At 35.1% G+C, this 18581-nt stretch overlaps 1 long non-coding RNA gene across 2 annotated transcripts in view; it reads left to right on the top strand.

The window, feature by feature from the left end:
• Positions 1-18581, top strand: part of LOC111774213 (uncharacterized) — a 116760-nt gene that overhangs the window by 37044 nt on the left and 61135 nt on the right. For both annotated transcript variants that reach the window (XR_011440441.1, XR_002809032.2), the window contains exons 3-4: positions 5441-5534; positions 17997-18070. This is a non-coding gene — a long non-coding RNA (uncharacterized lncRNA). The remainder of the gene's footprint in view (positions 1-5440; positions 5535-17996; positions 18071-18581) is intronic.

Genomic DNA, 18581 nt, shown 5'->3' with positions numbered 1-18581 from the left:
CAGAGTACTCTTCCTTGGCTATACTTTCTTAGCTCAGGAATGGAAACGGTGGCATAAAAAATGATAGGATCAGGAGACATTACCACCAATACACAAGATGGAACCCACGTTTGTTGTTGTGTATAGTATGCCTGTTTTAACATGTTTCTTTATAGTTTAATCTAATAAACTAGGGACATATCAAGACATATATTTTTGCATTTAAAAAACCTATGAAAAGAAGGTAAATAAGTCACATCTGAAGAAAAATAAGGTCAAATGACAAGATCTGTGGCTTAATACAAAATTCCAAAATCCACAACTGGATATTCTCCCTCTCTAAGGGGATTGTTCTTTATTCTAGGTGGATCTGTGATGTCCTGCCCACAGAATCTTTATTTTTGAGAACTCCTTCCAATTCTTCTTTCTTTTCAGGACCTCCTATTTGTTTATTTACAAAACCAACTCTAATATAACTATATATTGCCCTGTCAAAGGCAGTTGGCTAATTTGTAAAAAAAAATCTTATGAAATCCTGGGCAGAATCTTGGTGGAGGGGTGACATTTACTTCTATTTGGCACTATGAAATATCATAATGTCTTTCACATTTTTGCTTAGTTTTTCTCTTGATTCTTAAAGCACTTTCATGAATAGCCTTGTTATGAGGTTGATTACACACTTGTATTATTTTCCAATGTCTCCTTTTAGATTCCTAGAAAAGGAAATACTAATTTAAAGATTATGAATATTTTCCACCTCCTTTAAAATTTTTAAGAAATAATTTTAGACTTACAAAAGAATTGCAGAATTAGTATAGAATGTTCAAATGATGATGCAGCCTTTCCTAAAGATAACACCTTACATAATCACAGCACAATTGCCAAAACTAAGAAATTAACACGGGTACAACTTTATCCCAAAAATCAATTGACCATATTTGTGGGGATATATTACTGGACTCTACATTCTGATCCATTCATCCATACGTCTATCCTTTCACCAATACCACACTGTCTTACTTAAAGAGCATTACAGTAAGTCTTAAAATCAGGTAGTTTCTTTTAGAGATTTGAAGCATATGTTATTTCTGCAATCATTTCATATTTTATTGGGTACACAATGCTTTCACTTGGCATCAATTATAAGTTGGTTTTGAAAATACTCAGTATTACACTAGCTTGGATTATAACTGATTTCTCCACTCCTTTGGGGTGACTCTGCCAATAGAGGACAGGTTTTACTCTATTGCAAATTGTGTTGCTGTGTATACCCATACAGCAACACAGAAAGTGGCTCCACTACTGATACAGCATCATATATTTGTCATGGAACATATTTGTCATCTATATATTTTTTTGACAAAAATATTTTTGATGTACGTATGTATATAATTTGTGTTTCCATTTAATGTCTTTAAAAGTGAAAAGACATTTTTTAAAAGGTAAAAATGGAGGTCACTCAGAACACTGAACAATATTAGGTAGGTTAAAATAATTTAAGCCTGGTTCATATAGGTAAGTAAAAGACAAAAAAGAAATGTTTTTTTGCTGTTTTATTTACATTTACGTAATTAAACCAAATTGTTTATTTGATTTCAGTATGCAATTTAGCATACTTTTATTGCAAACAGAGTGTTTGTTTTCCTGGAACAAGTTTAAAAACAAATACCAATAGGAAATGAAATACTCTACGGCTTTTCCTACAGGTTTCCACACTGAACTAGACAAGGATGCCTCCCCTAGTAGTAAACGTGGCTCTAGAGACTGTGTTTTATCTTCATTTTTCAGAATAATTTGATTTATCACCAGTCACATAAAAAAACATTTAGGGAGACCTTATTAGTTGATTAAATCTGATTGTATTCTCATCTATCCTTATATTTGTTCCATGGCAATTCCAAATTTATCAGACAGGAGGTTAATCACAGTGACTCATCACAATTTGAGGGGAAAATATCATACAACCACTTTGGTTTCGATGTATTCTGTGAGTTAATTCCATCACTAAAGAAGTATAAACCTTCAGAAATTCGCAAGAGGACAATGAGAACATTTGTTTGTTCAGTATCCATTTGAATCAACAAGAAATAGCCTTATTTGATAGTGAGAGAGAGAGAGGAAGGGAGAGAGAGAGAAAAGAAAGAGAAAGAGAGAAAGATAATGGATAAGGTGAAAATAAACTAAAGAAACAACAGATGCTAAATCGATGTTCATAATAAAAATGTGACAGCTGGAGACAAAAAGGAAGCCAGAAGAGAACTCTCTGTGCTTTATGTCAGAGACAGAGGTTTGCAGGTTTGTGAGTGAAAAAGGGCGATTAGGAGAGGTGAACTAGAGAGTTTGTGGGAAATTGAGAAAGGGATAGATAATGAAAGATTGTTAGAACTTTTGCTATGGGTTGTTAATTGGAACCCCTCTGACGTTCTACACAAGACTTTTATAAAGCTTTGAGGTGTTTTTCAATTATTCTTATTTTCTGGGCTGGTATTTATAGTACTGCAGTTTCAAGCAGAGATGAAACCACGAAAATGTTTGGTTTTAAACCAGTTACTGCACTATTATTATTGCATTTTTATCTTCTTGCATTATTTTAAGATTTTATGGAAATAAATCATTCCCCAGCAACAGCTATGTCACAAACTCCTTGAGAAAAGAGATTATAATCCCCTCAGAGTCTGGGATAAAAACAAGCAAAAATAATTTCTACCTAAGTTATATTATAATAAATTGAACCAGTCACTGATTCACAACTCTAGGATGTCAGGTGGTCTCAGGCCATGTTTTAGGATCTAATCTTGTTGGAGATGCCACTTAACTTTGTTTCCTGAAAATATAACTGCAATTCTTCAAGCCGGATATCTATTTTATCTTTATTATTTGAAATAGTAATAATCACCCCATGCAAATATGTTTTTGCCACACACAACTGCCTTTGGTTCCTACCAAAACCCTATGAAAGCCTGAGACATGATAGGTATTACTTCTATTTTACATTAAGAAAAATGAGACTCAATAAAAGTCACTTGTTACTGGCCACATGGCAGAAGTGGATTAACAACCAGCTGTTTGCACTCAAGTTTATGTTATTTCTAATACACCATACTGCTTATATTTTTAATAATAAATCACAATTATTTTAGCTCTTTGAAATTAAAAATCTAATGCAGTAACATTTTTTATTAATGCATATATTGAAAATAAATTTTAGATAGTTTGAAATGACAGAGTAATAGAATATATTACATATTAAAATTTTATCCATGTTTTAGGATCAAACATATAAAAATTATTGTGTAAATTACTGTTACCCTATTTAAAATCTCCTCCCTCTCTTAGTAAGAAATAAATATATGAACATGTTCCCATCAACAGTGGTATAAAAAAGAACTCAAAAATAAAATGACAAATTTCTGAGCAATATCAGACCCTACCCAGTGATATTCAAACCATTATTGATGTAACGCTTAAATGTCCTTCTTAACTACAACTACTGTTTGTCCTTAGTTCAAGATAAATGTTCACCTATGAAAAGAATACAGCAGCAAGAATCTAGGACAAGTAAGAAGATGGCGAGAAAGTTCTTCAGCCATGAGAGGTGGCTCAGAGTTCGCTATGGATAAAGGATGAACTCATTCTTCAGCAAGTACATTCTCAGAGTGACATGTGCTAGGCTCTCATCTACCCCAAGTTGTAAGAAGTAGTTTATTCCTTTATCCATGGAGATCCATTGTCATATTCTTTCCCTATGTTTCTTTAACACAACTGTAAGACCCAAAAGAGAGGTACCACAAAAGAGTCTTCCTTAACTACATCATTACCACCATTTTTTTTTAACTGAAGTAAACAAAACACTGCTTTTTTTACTCCCGGTAGAGTCCATCAAAGTTAGAACTGGTCAAACATCAGCAGAGGCCTCGGTGTGTAATTGATGCCAGCAGGAATCTTTGCATGTAGTAGATGAGAGGATGATCATCAGAAATAATTTCTGACTATCCATGTTAACATTTTATTAGTTGAATGAGTTTTCCTTAGGGTTTTCTTGAGGTTTATATATTTAAAGGAGAAGAAAGAAAAAGAAGAAGGAAAGGAGAAAGAGAAGGAAAAAACATTTCTTAGGAAATGCTTTATCAGGGAAAAGAGAAAAACAGAGGTATTTTTGGCCTCCCAACTATAACCCAATCTTGCAGGTCCTCATAGGACTAGATTTTCTTAATTAGAATAGATAGGAACTACAAAAATGCTGATGAAATTTTGCATTCTTGTTGCTTATTTTGAGCTCTTCAGGGGAATTTGAGTTAATTCAAAATGAGCAGCTGGCTTTGTTTTCTGCTACCCTTTCTTAGGCTGGACTGTCAGAATAATTGCTTCCCTTCTCTACCTCAGGTTAATATTATAGATCTGTTTTAAGGTCCTGGAGAGAATCTGGCAGAATGAGAAAGCAATTATACTCTACTCAATTTCATGTTTCCCAACAAATAGGTGTCTTTATGAGTCTTTAAGCTGAAGAAAAGAGAATGAAGAATTCACATAACAGCATAAAATCACTAGTGGCAAACCAGAAAGTGAGATTATTACACTGGAAAGAAAGCATTTACAGCTATTGGGAACACATACTTTTTACCACTTCTAAGTTCTGCAAAATCAGGAGTAACCTTCATAAACACTGTTGAGTGGCTTAATGGAAATTTAATTTGACCGGGATGCCTGGGCCACTGTGAGACTGTCAGACAATGGGTGATTCAGAGTAGAAGGTGAATGGAAACTTTGGAAGTAGAAGAATTCCTTTTCTCTTTAGTCCCAGCTCAATACTCAGCCTCTCTTGGGGTTCTTTCCAACTCACAATCGATTGATTTATTCATCCATCATAATTCTGAATTTTTACTCAGTTTATTCTACAAGCATTAGTATGGGTAAAACTGAAGTGTCAGATGCTGTTCTAGAAACAGAGAGTGAAACATTAGAAAAACCAAGGTTTTTTTCTTCAGTCTGCTTGAAGTCTAGTAAGGGAAACATCCAGATGTAATATGTTTTGATATATGTTTTGATAGAGTTAAACACCAGGTGATATAGGTGCACTTAGTGGGATATCTCCCAGCCATTGAGAGAGAAGGAAGGCTTCCAGGCAGGAGTTCACACCTGAACCAGGCATTAAAGGATGAGTAGTAATTAGCAAATCAGACAAAGGAGAGAGGAGTGTACCACGCATAGAGGCAACAAGAGTAATTATGTTAGGTGATGAATGTGTTAACTAAACTTACTATGGTAGCCATTCCACAAGATATACGTATATCAAATCAACACTTTGTATACCTTAAATTTACACTATGTTATTTGTCAATTGCATCTCACTAAAGCTTGGGAAAACATTTTAAAACAAGAAAACAAAAGCCAGAAATCTGCAAGAGATGTTATTTCCTTAATGGACCATCATTCTGCTCTTCTCTTTTGCTTTTTTTTAAAGAAAATATAAGCACTTTTTCATGGAGGAGGCTATCAGAAGTTGAAATCATACTAACTCAAGCAATGTGCATTTTGAGAAGAATGGCTTGCAACAGGTAAGGAAGGTGAGAGACAGCGAAGCCTGCTGATGCTAATAACAATAAAGGTAGGACTAATAGCTTGCATGTAATGAGTCCTTATTACTTCACTGTGTAAATGCTTTAAAAATATTAAAATAAGCAGCTTCAATAAGCTCCAGTATTGCTGGAGCCTTGAAACCAAGTGCATGGAGTGGCACGGGATGAGACTGAGAGGTAGCGAGGCATCAGATCATGCAGGGACTGTATCCCAAGGACAATCATAAGCTATTGAAGAGGAACATGGGTGGACTTTTGTTTCCAAATTACTCTGACTGTGTGAGGGCATTTGTGTCAGGAGGATGACAACAGTGCCTCAAACGGCACTCACTGAGTGTTTAATATGTGCTGGGAAATAAGAATAATAACTACAACAACTAACTTGCTGAGTGTTAACCACACACAGACACTATTCTAAGCCTTACTCTGCATACATTATGTCATTTAATCCTTTTCAACATCCTTATGAAGTAGACTATAATTATCCAGTTTTACAGGTGAGGAAACAGGCACAGATGCTGCTCACAGAAAATTGTCAATGTCAGGTAGTTGTGCAATTGTGGAGCCTAGATTCAAATCCCGATTTTCTGACTTCTGAGCACATGTTCTTAATCTCCATTCTGGTTACTTTTTACTATATATTTTTAAGATTGAGACTTGACATTTAAATGATAAAGGACAATAAAATCATGAGAATATGATGACCATACAGAAGAAAGACAAAATAACCAACACCACCATGTTGCCTAGAAATGAAGAAGTGTTGTTCATAAGTGGGCAGACAAAAAGAAGTTAATGTGCCTGAGTTCATTGAGGAAAATTTGCATCTGGCGGTTTCTATTTTCTAAGCGAAGTATCTACTGACAAAAGGTCACAGTTTGGAAGAAAATGGTAAAAAATAAATTTCCTTTGTTTTGATAAAACATGAAGAATGATGACTAGGCAACATAAGCAAATTGTCAGTATGAAGAGTCTGTTTGAAGTTGATGATGTTGAATTTACAGTAGAAGTAATACAGATAAACTGGCCTAATCTTTGTAAGAGTAACTAATTGTACACACAGATCATGGTGAAAGCCCTAAGGGGAAATGACATGAATTGGGAAATGTGTTTATCCAAGGATGTGAGTTAGAAAAAAATGCAGGAAAGGGAAATGTCTCTCCTTGACATAGGAGCATCTTCTCTCTAAGTTGCAGGATTCCATATGAAGAGCCTGCCCCTATCATTCTCTCAGGCAGAGTGCAGAGGCAAGGAGAAGGCAAGGTAGAAGACACGTCTGCTTTGTTATTATCAGAAGTGAAGGCATGAGATGGAAAATGGTACTCTGTAAATGAAGGGTTAAAAAATACATACCCTGTAAAAAACAAATTCCAATAGGAAGCATGTCATCAACACACTTTGAAAATCAGATTATACTTCAGTCTTTTTCTTATTTAAAATAATCTTACTCAGAATTGAAAACATATACTGTACTTGAGGATGAACTAAGTTAAAGGCCAAGGAAAAACTAAAAAACGTACAGCATTGCACAATTATGAATTGGTATTGGTTTTATTTTAAATTCTATTTTCTATTTCTCTTATTACAACACAAATAGATTAAAAATTCTGAATCTGTCTTTAACTTTTGACAATGATGAGGAAGCCTTGAAAACTCTAGTGTATTTTATCATGATTTTTAAAAAACACTTGTTATGTATTCATTATAGTGATTAATTCTATATCATCTAAGATTGTTGAAGTATGTGGTAAAGAATGGAAATCTACTTTTATAGTATATTTAGAAATAATAAAGTCAATAAGCCCAAAACTCATTAATATCACAGAACTTATATTTAAATGACTATATCAAACCTGTATCTGCAGTGTATCTCACTAAAATAGTAAGAAAAGATTTTCTGAGAACTGTTACCCAGTGGGACAGAAGCTCCTTCTGCCATTAGAGAGGTGTAACCTTAAGTACTCTTTTTACTAGTAGAAAAAAATATATAATTAACCATTTTTACACTTGACATTTTTTATCTGGTGGGAAATGCAAATTCTATACACAAACTAAAAGATTTTGAAAGAAATTTCAAAATAAAAATAACAACTCTTATGATGGGCTGAGTAATGCCCCCCCACCAAAAAAAAAGTCCACGTCCTAATCACCAGAACCTGTGAATATGTTACCTTATGTGGCAAAAGGGACTTTTCAACTGTGATGATGGATCTTGAGACAGCCTGGCTTTTCCAGGTGAGCCTAATGATGTAATCCCATCATGGGTCCTTACAAGATGGAGGCAAGAGGGTCAAAAGCCGAGAAGGTGAAATGAGAAGGGAAGCACTGGGAAAGAAAGAGAGAGAATTGAAGCTGCTACGCTGCTGGCATTGAAGATGAAGGAAGGGATCACGAACCAAGGAATGTAGGTGGTCTCTAGAAGGTGGGCAGGACTAAGCAACAGATTCTCCCTTACAGCCTTCAAGAGGAACCAGTCCTGATAGCATGCGTCTTTAGACCAATGAGGCTGATTTTGGACTTCTAGACTCCAGAAGTATAAGAGAACAAAGCTGTATTGTTTTAAGCCACTATGTTCCTGGTAATTTGTTACAGCAATAATAGAAAACAAATACAACCAGCTTTCATATTGTTCTCCCCGCCCCATACTCAGATCTGAGAAAACGATACCTATGATCTACTTTGAGAAAAATATCTTCCCCACTCAGGAGGGGTATGGATGAAGTAGCGCAGAACAGTGAAATCAATTCACCTGTCAAAGCCTCCTGGTGGTGTGCTATGTACAAGGAAATAGAACATGGCAGACATGTTTACAGATGCACCTAAATTTATGTAAGAGAAAATAGCCTCTTGACCCTGGCCATGTCACCCTAGAAAGTCATCTGAGTACAAACATTTTATCTACCTCTAATTTTCATCTTTATATACCTTAGAATTTTCCTAAATTAAATTTCCTTAAAGCACAGCATATGCCTTGGCTTCTTAAAATTTCACTGACACAACCTCTGGTTCCTGCCACCTGCCGGGCTTCCTGCCCCTTAATGTGACTATAAATGCCTCAGTGAGCGTACATAGAGCACTGGAACTAATTTTAGGATTTACAAACCTGGTTTTAAGTCCTGGTTCTGCTGCTGCTCTTGGGCAAGTCTCAATCTCTCTGAACTTCAGTTTCTATCATCTATAGAATGAGGCTGAGAGAGCCTACTTCAGGGAAATATGAAAATCAAATAAGATGATAGCTGACTGAATAACATGTAATCATTGTACTTAATAACATAATAAATAACGCTATTTAAATAGTTCTATATTTATCTAGCTTTACATTTCATGAAATTACATTTCATGTCATTCTGGCATCACGGTACCTCTGAGATGTCAGTAAGTGGATCTGACTGCTTTCTCCTTTTAGCAATTAAAAAAATGGAAGGTCAAGATTGTCTTGTCCAAGAGCTAACAAATGGCAAAGCAGGGACTTGAATCAAGGTCTTCTGACTCCAAATCCTATCATCTTTCCCCCTCAGGGCTAGAATAGAGCCTTTCTTCTCTGAACAGAAAGAAGAGCAGAAAACCTTTGTAAAGTATAACAATGTTCTGTGATGATATAACAATGTTCATAAGTTGGGACTAAGATATCAGATCTACAGGCACTGCTATTCTGAACAGGGGGTGGTGAGTGGGGGTGAGGGGACATATAACACAAGACCTGTAGTTAGAAATGCCTAGCATTAAGCCTGACACAATAGAGTCTCCATGAAAAAAGATGCTTATTGAATGAAAACATAGAGATATGCCAGAAAATGCATCTGCCACACTGAAGCCCTACCCCGAAAGCAATTCACTCTCCTCTTTCCACAATAGTGTTTTTGCTTCTGCAATATTTTTAGTACCTCTAGGATTCAATTTGAAATGTATTTTTAATTTAGCTTAACTAGGTACTGAACACCTAATTAATACTTAAAGAACTTCGGTTTGGATCAGAATGAAGATGCTTACTAATAATATTTAATGATTATTTATGGTAATATTTCAAAAGTAAGCTTTCTAATGGGTCTACATAAATTTTTGATGCAGCTTCATGTTCTTTACAAATATAAATGGAGGCTGAAGAAGTAATACTATTTGTCAGCAGGCGTCCTATCAGATAATGTGGTTAATAAGTAGAATCCAGTTTGATAAACAGGTTTTCATGCTCTTTCTAATGCAATTTCTACTCTTTGCTAATTCATCTGAGATTAACCACTTAAACAGAAAACAAGTCTTACTGTTGGGACCTTCTCTTTCCTATTCTCTCTTATTTATTTTCATACATGTACAGAAGGTACTGGGTTCAGATGTGCATTTTTAAAACACTTATTAATGTGGAAACTGGCTTGTTCAGGATATGCCTAACTCCTAACAATGCCATCATTATCATTATCACCAGCAATCACAAATATTTTTATTGTTTATTATTCAGAAGTCATTATGCTAAGCTCTGGAAATAAGATAAAAATGAGGGTACTAGCTGTTATTTATGTCCTCACAACTAGTATATAAACTCCATGGGAGTGAGTACCATGTTTTGCTCATTTATCTTTTTGTTTTCAGAACCTTCTTTCAGGCACAGACTAAGCATTCTGCATTTTTTTTCAAGGAATAAATCTACAAAATTAAAATGAAAAAGTAATGCCCCCCTCACTGATATTCTACCAGTGCCCATCAGGATGGTTTTAAGTCATTTATGGCCAGCATTTCTTCAGTTTAGTCAGTGCCCATGACTTACAAGTTCTTAAATATTTTGAAAATCATTCATATCTGTATCAAAAAAAGTATTATAAAGATTCAGTGATGTAATACATGTAAAACACTGAGAAAAGGTTAAATAAATGTTAATAAAAATGATGGTGCTGATGATGAAAATGATGATTAAACTAAGAAAAATGAACACAAAAGGAAAAAATTACTAATCAAGTAGCATGTTAATAACCATGACACTGAATGGTGAATAAAGCAGTAAAGCAGTAGTTCTTAGAAGTTCAGAAATGAGAAAAATTGATGGGCCTAGTCCAAACCAAGAAATATTTATAAAATATATGACATTTGAAGAGGATGTTGAAGGATTGGTATGACAAGGTCAAATAAAAAGGAAAAGAATTTACTTTTGCTGGGGCTGGCCCTGTGGCCGAGTGGTTAAGTTCACGCGCTCCGCTGCAGGCGGCCCAGTGTTTCATTGGTTCAAATCCTGGGTGCGGACATGGCACTGCTCATCAAACCACACTGAGGCAGCGTCCCACATGCCACAACTAGAAGGACCCACAATGAGGAATATACAACTGTGTACTGGGGGGGCTTTGGGGAGAAAAAGGAAAAAAAAATAAAAATAAAATCTTTAAAAAACAGAATTTACTTTTGCAAGTCCAATATAATTTTTATATTAAATAATGGAACATTCAAGTAAAATGTTTTAATTTTTCCAACAAGATTGGGAGTTTTCAGAAATGTAATAAATATGACATTTCAAAGATAAATAAAAATCACTGTCTTGATTAGTTTATTCTACTCCAAAGGTTTCTAGATTTTTTGATACAGAAATGGAAAATAAAAACTAAAGATTAAAAATGAGTGTAAGGGTTGCCAACATTTGTCAAATATGCTTAGCAAATATAAGGAAATTAAATACCACTAACAGTTTAAACATTCAAAATTAAAATATAATTTGAAGAAAACATAACTATCAGCACTGTAGAACAGAGACGATACAACAAAAAAAGATAAATATTGACATAATGTTGAATGTATAAAATAACACTCTATTGCTGGAATTATAACCTATAGATGTGATATATGTGAGAACAATAGCCCAAAGGAGGGAGATGAATTGGAATTCGTTTGGATGAAACCTTCTATCTTTTACCAAAATTAAGTTAATATTAACCTAAAGTAGATTGTACTAAGTTAAAATGCATATTGTAATCCCTATAGCAACTGCTAAGAAAATAACTCAAAAATTATAGTTAACAAATTAAATGAGACACTAAAATATATCTATTTAATGCAAACAAGGCACTAAAGAAGAAGAAAAAAATACATGAGATACGTGGAAATCATATATCAAAATGGTAGATCTAAATCCAACAATAGCAAAAATTACAATAAATATGAATGAACCAAACAATCCAATCAAAAGGCAGCGATCATCAAACTAGATTTTTTCATATGCCCAACTATATGTTATCTGCATAAGACACAATTTAGAGTCAATGACACAAAAAGGTTGAAAATTTAAAAAGATAGAAAACATATACCATGCAAATGATAACCATAAGTGAACAGAAGTAGCTATAGTTTTAACACAAAAAAATAGACTTTAAGCAAGAAGTATTGGTAGAGTCTGAGAACATTGCTTAATGATAAAAAAAAGTTAATTCATCAGTAAGATATAAGAATTATAAAAATATATGCACCTAAAAATAGAGCCCCAAATTACATGAAGCAAAAATTGACAGCATTCAAAGGAGAAATACACAATTCAACAATAATAAGTGAAGTCAATATTCTACTCTCAATAATTGATAGGAAACCTAAGCGGAAAATCATCAAGGACTTAAAGACTGAACAACATTCTCAACTAAGTTTTGGTAAATTTAAAAGTATTAAAATCATACAAAATATGTTTTCTGACCACAGTGGAATTAAATTGGATATACATAACAGAAAGAAATATGATAAATCCCCAACAACTTGGAAATTAAATAATGCACTTCTAAATAATCCATTAATCAATTAAAGATAAAATCAAAGGCAACTTATAAAATATTTTAAACTGAATTAAAACAAAAACAAAAGATATCACAAGCTATATGCTGCAACTAATGCAGTCTTTACAGAGAAATTTATAGATTTAAATGCCTATAATAGATAATAAAAAATATCTCAAATCAATAATCTATGCTTCTTAAGAAACTAAAAAAGCAGAGCAAACCATACCCAAAACAAGCAGAAGGAAAGAAATAGTGAGATCTAAACTGAAATCAATGAAACAGAAAAGCTATAGAAAAAAATCATGAAACTAATCTTAGAAAATCAGCAAAGTTAACAAGCTTCAGCTAAGGAGACCAAAAGAAAAACAAAAGACACATTAAAATCAAGAGTGAAATAAATACATCACTACCAATCCTCCTGAAATTAAAAGGATTATAAAGAAACACCATGAACAAATTTATTCCAACAAATTTTGAAAATTTAGATAAAACAAATTCTTAAAAACATGCAAATGATGAAAACTGACTCAAAAAGAAATAGAAAATATGAATAGTCCTAAAGCAAGTAATGAAATTTAAATAGCATTTTTAAAAATCTTCCCATAAAGAAAACCTGGGGACTACATGGTTTCACTGATTATTTATTTCAAATATTAGAAATGAAAATGAAAACAATACAAATCTTCCATAAACTCTACAAAAATGAAGAAAGGAACACTTTCCAATCCAATCTTTGAGGCCAGTATTACCCTGATATTGAAGTCAAACAAAGACATCACAAGGAAAACAAAAAAAATAGACCAATATCCCTCATGAGCACATACTAAAAAATCCTTAGGAAAATATTAGCAATTAAATTTAGTAACATTAAAAAAAGATTATATACCATGACTATGCTCAATTTATCCTCAGACTGCAAGATTAGTGGTACATTAAAAAATCAATTAATATTATACACAATATTAATTTTTAAAAAGGCAAAATCCAAATGATAATCTTCATAGTCACAAACAAGACGTTTGACAACATCAAGCACTCATTTATGAAAAAATATTCTGATGTTAGGAATAGGAGGATATTTCCTCAATCTTGTAAAGGCATCCATGAAAAACCTAGAGCTTAAGTCCTACCTAATGGTGACTGAATGCTTTCCGCCTAAAATTAGGCATTACAATGGCACAGTTGAGTAGTTGCACAAAACCTACAATAATTAGTATTTGGCCCATTAGAGAAAAAGTTTGTGTGTCCCTATGTTACATGAAAGAGGCCACCTGCAAAGCCCTACATATTGTATGATTGCATTTATATGAAATTTCAAAAGGACATAAAGCAAATCAGTGGTTGCCTGGGGTGGGGAGTGGGAAGATGGTTTGATTGCAAAAAGGCTGAGGGAACTTATTGGGAGATGAAAATGAAAATGTCTTAAGGTTAGATTGTAATGATGCTTGACAATACTATAAATTTATTAAAAATCACTAAATTTCACACTTACAATGGGTGAATTTAACGATATACAAATTATACTTCATTGAAACTGCTGAAAATAAGGTTCACGCATTATATTTATACATGTTTAACTTGTTTCTCTATTTGCTTTAACTATAAATGGTAAGTACTCAGAGGCTTGGTTAATTCCAGTTCAGCTGTTTTCTAGAATGCTTCATACATAGTGCTGTGTCCTTGGCATGATATTTTAAGCAAAATTATTTTTATGAACAAAATTATACGGGAACTAAAATTCAATATACATAATACCCTAAAACAATCAGAAGAATTAAGAAATTATTTGAAAAAAAACTAAGAAATTATATTTGCTAAATATACATATATATATATTTATATTTTCCAAATATATATATACAACATATATATTTTATATATATATATTTGAAACTAAAAATATTACAAACCATCTTGGCAGTTGTTATTAACAGTAACTTCTCCAACATAGAATATACTAGAAAAAGAAAAAATAATTTAAAAACTTTAAAAAGGAAAATACTAGAAAAAGGAAAAAGAAAACTCATTTTAACCAAATCATCCCATCTATAACCCAGAACTGAAGCTTAAAGTAATTTTATTTTTATATTGGTTACAACACTTTCATCTTTAAATTAAGTGTCTATGATACAAAAAGAATATCATAGAATCTCCTCAAGATGGTGGTGTAGGCAGACTCTGAACTCACTTCCTCCCATGAACACAACCAGGTTATAGCTACTCTTGGAAAAACTACCCCTCTGAATGAATTGAAAACTGGATACAAAGAACCCCCCACAACAGGGGACATTCCTGACTGAGGTGGAAGAGCTGGAAATTCCTTTCTGAAGAGAAATAAGGCCACCTTTGTGAGCTGTAGAGCTTCACAGCTGGCTGGCCAGGAGCAAAGCTAAGTTATGCAGCTTTCCCTGAAGGGGCGGGGACCTGAATGGGAGTGTGTTACCACTGTAGGCATCCTTTGGACTCAGCACAACTGAGATGAGTCTCATAATATACGTCTTTGCTGGCTATTAACTCCGATGGGGAATACCCCCAGAAAAGCTATTGGACATAAGCAGAAAAACCTAGCTCTTAAAGGGCCCATGCACAAATTCACCCATCTCAGAAAGCAACCTAAAATCTCCAGAAAGAAGGGTCACAGTCCTTTGGTGAAAAAGACTCACCTGGTAGGCTCTGGGTGCTTCTTGATGAAAGATGAGACCTCTCCAGGGACTGAGACAGTGGCAGCAGCCATTGTAGTGACCTAGTACAGGTGTGCTGACACAGACGCTGGCAGACACTATTGGAGTTCTTCCCCTAGCTTGTTGGCCCAGGGTCTGCCCCACCCACTAGATCTAGCAGCCCACCCTAGGAACTGGCCCTACCCAACAGTAAGCCCTCAGGCTATTTGTGGGCCTGCATAGACTAGGTCCCTTGATCCTCTATACACAGGCAAGTGGGCCTACCTCTGTGGGGCAGGGTCTGCATGAAGAGCAGATTGAGTGTGAGGGGCATTGGTGGAGAGTGTGGGGGCCTCTGCAGTGGGGCGACTGGGTATGCTTCAGGGGGTCAGGACATGTACACAGGCCAGGACTGTGTTGATGGTGGGTGTGGACCCATGAGGGGTGAGGCTTATCAGTGGCACAAGACCTGTGCTTCTCAAAGAGCCACATAGGGGATTGAACTCACCTTCCAAAGCCTGAAATAATTCGGTGCTCCCTTGCCTGGGGCAAGCCACACTTACCTGCAGTCCTGAGAAAGCTGACAACAGCCTTGCAGACTTGGGGCCTACAGCAATTGTAAGCCTCTGAGCCTAGCAACCAGCCACGTTGGGTGCCTACTCACTTAACAGAAAAATGGAAACAGGAGTGTGCTCTTAGACATTGCAGCCAACTGCGCTGGGGCTCCCCAAATTCAATTTATAAACAGCCACCAAGGGGGGAAAGCCTAGACTCCCTGGGTACCTGCAGCAAGAGCAACTCTGCTGCAGCAGACACACATAGCCCACACAAGGGTGACTCTTGGAACACTTGGACTGGGGACAAGAGGGAAGCATACTGCTGGGCCTCAAAAAGTGTCTCTTACGTAAGGCTACTTCTACAAGATCAGGACACATAGCTCACTCAGCTAATATGTACACAATGGAATACTACTCAGCCATAAGAAATGATGAAATCCAGCCATTTGTGACAACATGGATGGAACTTGAGGGTGTTATTCTAAATGAAATAAGTCAGAGGGAGAAAGTCAAATACCATATGATCTCACTCATAAGTAGAAGATAAAAATAACGACAAACAAACACATAGCAACAGAGATTGGATTGGTGGTTACCAGAGGGGAAGGGGGAGGGAGGAGGGTGAAAAGGGTGATTAGGAACACGTGTGTGGTGATGGATTGTAATTAGTCTTTGGGTGGTGAGCATGATGTAATCTACACAGAATTCAAAATATATTACAATGTACACTTAAAATTCATATGTTATAAGACAACATTACTGCTATTTAAAAACATTTTTAAAAAAGAATAAAGGATATCATAGTTTTTTCATGTTCGACATTACATTTGTAACTCATAGAATTATAATGAATTTAATAAAAGTTAAAATGTATCATTGAAGTTTACTGTTAAACATAGTAAAGGTATTTAAAGAACTAAAAAACTTTTAAAAATTTCTATTATGGGGTCCAGCCCTGTGGCCTAGTGATTATGTTCAAAGCGTTCCACTTCAGCAGCCAGGGTTCAGGTTCCCAGGCACGGACCTATACCACTTGTCTGTGGCCATGCTGTGGCAGCGACCAACATATAAAATAGGGGAAGAATGGCACAGATGTTGGCTGAGGGTGAATCTTCCTCAAGCAAAAAGAGGAAGATTGGCAACAGTGTTAGCTCAGGGAGAATCTTCCTCAGCAAAAAACAAGTCATCTAGCAGTTTATTTCTTATGAAAAAGGACACATATTTTTTCTAATTTTGCACAAAGGCACCATATGGGTTACCTGCATTCATGCTTCCATTACCATGCTACAGTTTTTTAATTAATGTTTTATTCAAAATATTAATAACCATATTCACAGATGAAAGGAACTGGTAGGGGTCAGCAAATAGGTTCAGTCCAGAAAGAGTTTGAGAGGTTGAAGCTGAGTCTTACAAGATTTAAACTGGGATCCATATAAAGTCTTACTATTCTTGAGTTAAAAAATCCAACTATCATGTAAAAGGATGGGGGCGAGATGGCATAAAAGCAGTACATGTTAAAGGGAGGTTTTAGTTGAGAGTAAGTTTGATAGCAGTTCAGATGGAAACCCTTTAAATATGCAATGTCCTGTTACTTAGAAGAGAGATTAGATTCCTCTCTACAGCCACCAAGAAGAGAACCACGGCAAAAGATCTGAAATGAAAGGAAAGCAAATTTCAGCTCAACATGTTTTTAATGATTAGAATTCCCTGAAGCAAGATGAGATAAACTGACACCTGAGATATTTCTAAAGCCGCATTCAACTTCTGTTATTCAATAATTCTATGTTAACACATGATATAATAACTCAAGTTTCTGATCATCCAGGTCACAATCCACAAATTAAAGTTTACTGTTTCCATCTTGCATCATGGCAGGCTCATTCCTTAATTGAGGGGTTTTGTTTATATATGTAATTACTGTGGAAGTCTCCTTTTAAAAGATTTCTGCCTTTCCTTGAAGTTATATCTCCATCTATACACTAAGGAGGAAGAATTGGGAGATCAACCACCAAATATATCATTTAGGTAGTTACTCTCTCTACCTAGTCCCTCACCCACAGTGAGGAGGAGGCCATTGCCTCCATGACCAGGAAAAAGAGGGCATCTCTCTACGTTACCTGTATTTCTCCCGAGCATAAACAGTACAGTGGATGCTGATGAAGATTCAATTTACATATATGTGTGTATACATATACACACACAATCAAATTTCATTATTTATGAATTGTGTCTTTGTAAATTCATCTACTCCCTAAAATTTATTTGTAACCCCAAAGTCAACACTCATGGCACTTCTATGATCATTTGTGGACATGTACAAAAGGGAGAACATTTCGAGTCATCTGATACGAATGTTCCCAGCTGAGCAAGGTGGCACTTTGCTTTCTTATTTCAGGTCTCATACTGTAATTTAATATACTTTATGTTTTTCACATTTTTGCACTTTTTATTAATGATTTCACTGTTTAAAATGCCTCCCATGCATAGGGCTGATGTGCTGTTCATTATTCCTGAGTGCAAGAAGACTATGATGTGCCCTGTAGAGAAAATTCCTGTGTTAGGTAAGCTTAATTCAGTCATGAATTATGGTACTGTTGACTGTGACTTCAATGTTAATAACTCAACAATATATATTAAGTAAGTTTTCCTTAATCAGAAGCACACATCAAACAAGGTCATATACTGAGCAACTGATGAAATATTGTGACCAGAGTCTGACAGAAACCTAACCCTGTATTTCTTCTAAGATCAGTGGTTCATTATCGGTATTCACTACTTCAGTGTTCACAGTGCCTTTATGGAACATAACTACCATGAGTAATGAGAATCAAATACATATACATATATACATAGAGAGAGAGAGAGTTTGTGTTTTCCAAAGCGAGCTGGGAGTGGGAGGAGGGGAAGGTGATGTGCATGAGGAGAAATGTCTCATATATATGCTGCATCTGGGATTAGTAAGATCCATGTTAGAATTCTGGCTTTATATGCCTGATAAGCAATCCTATTTTTAGGGAATTAGTTACTAATTGTATGCCTCATTATTTCAACTGCTCTAAACATCAATTTCAT

This window comes from Equus caballus, chromosome 7, assembly GCF_041296265.1.
Source record: "Equus caballus isolate H_3958 breed thoroughbred chromosome 7, TB-T2T, whole genome shotgun sequence".
In the NCBI taxonomy this organism is placed as follows: domain Eukaryota; kingdom Metazoa; phylum Chordata; class Mammalia; order Perissodactyla; family Equidae; genus Equus; species Equus caballus.
This window is presented reverse-complemented; position numbering and strand designations above follow the sequence as displayed.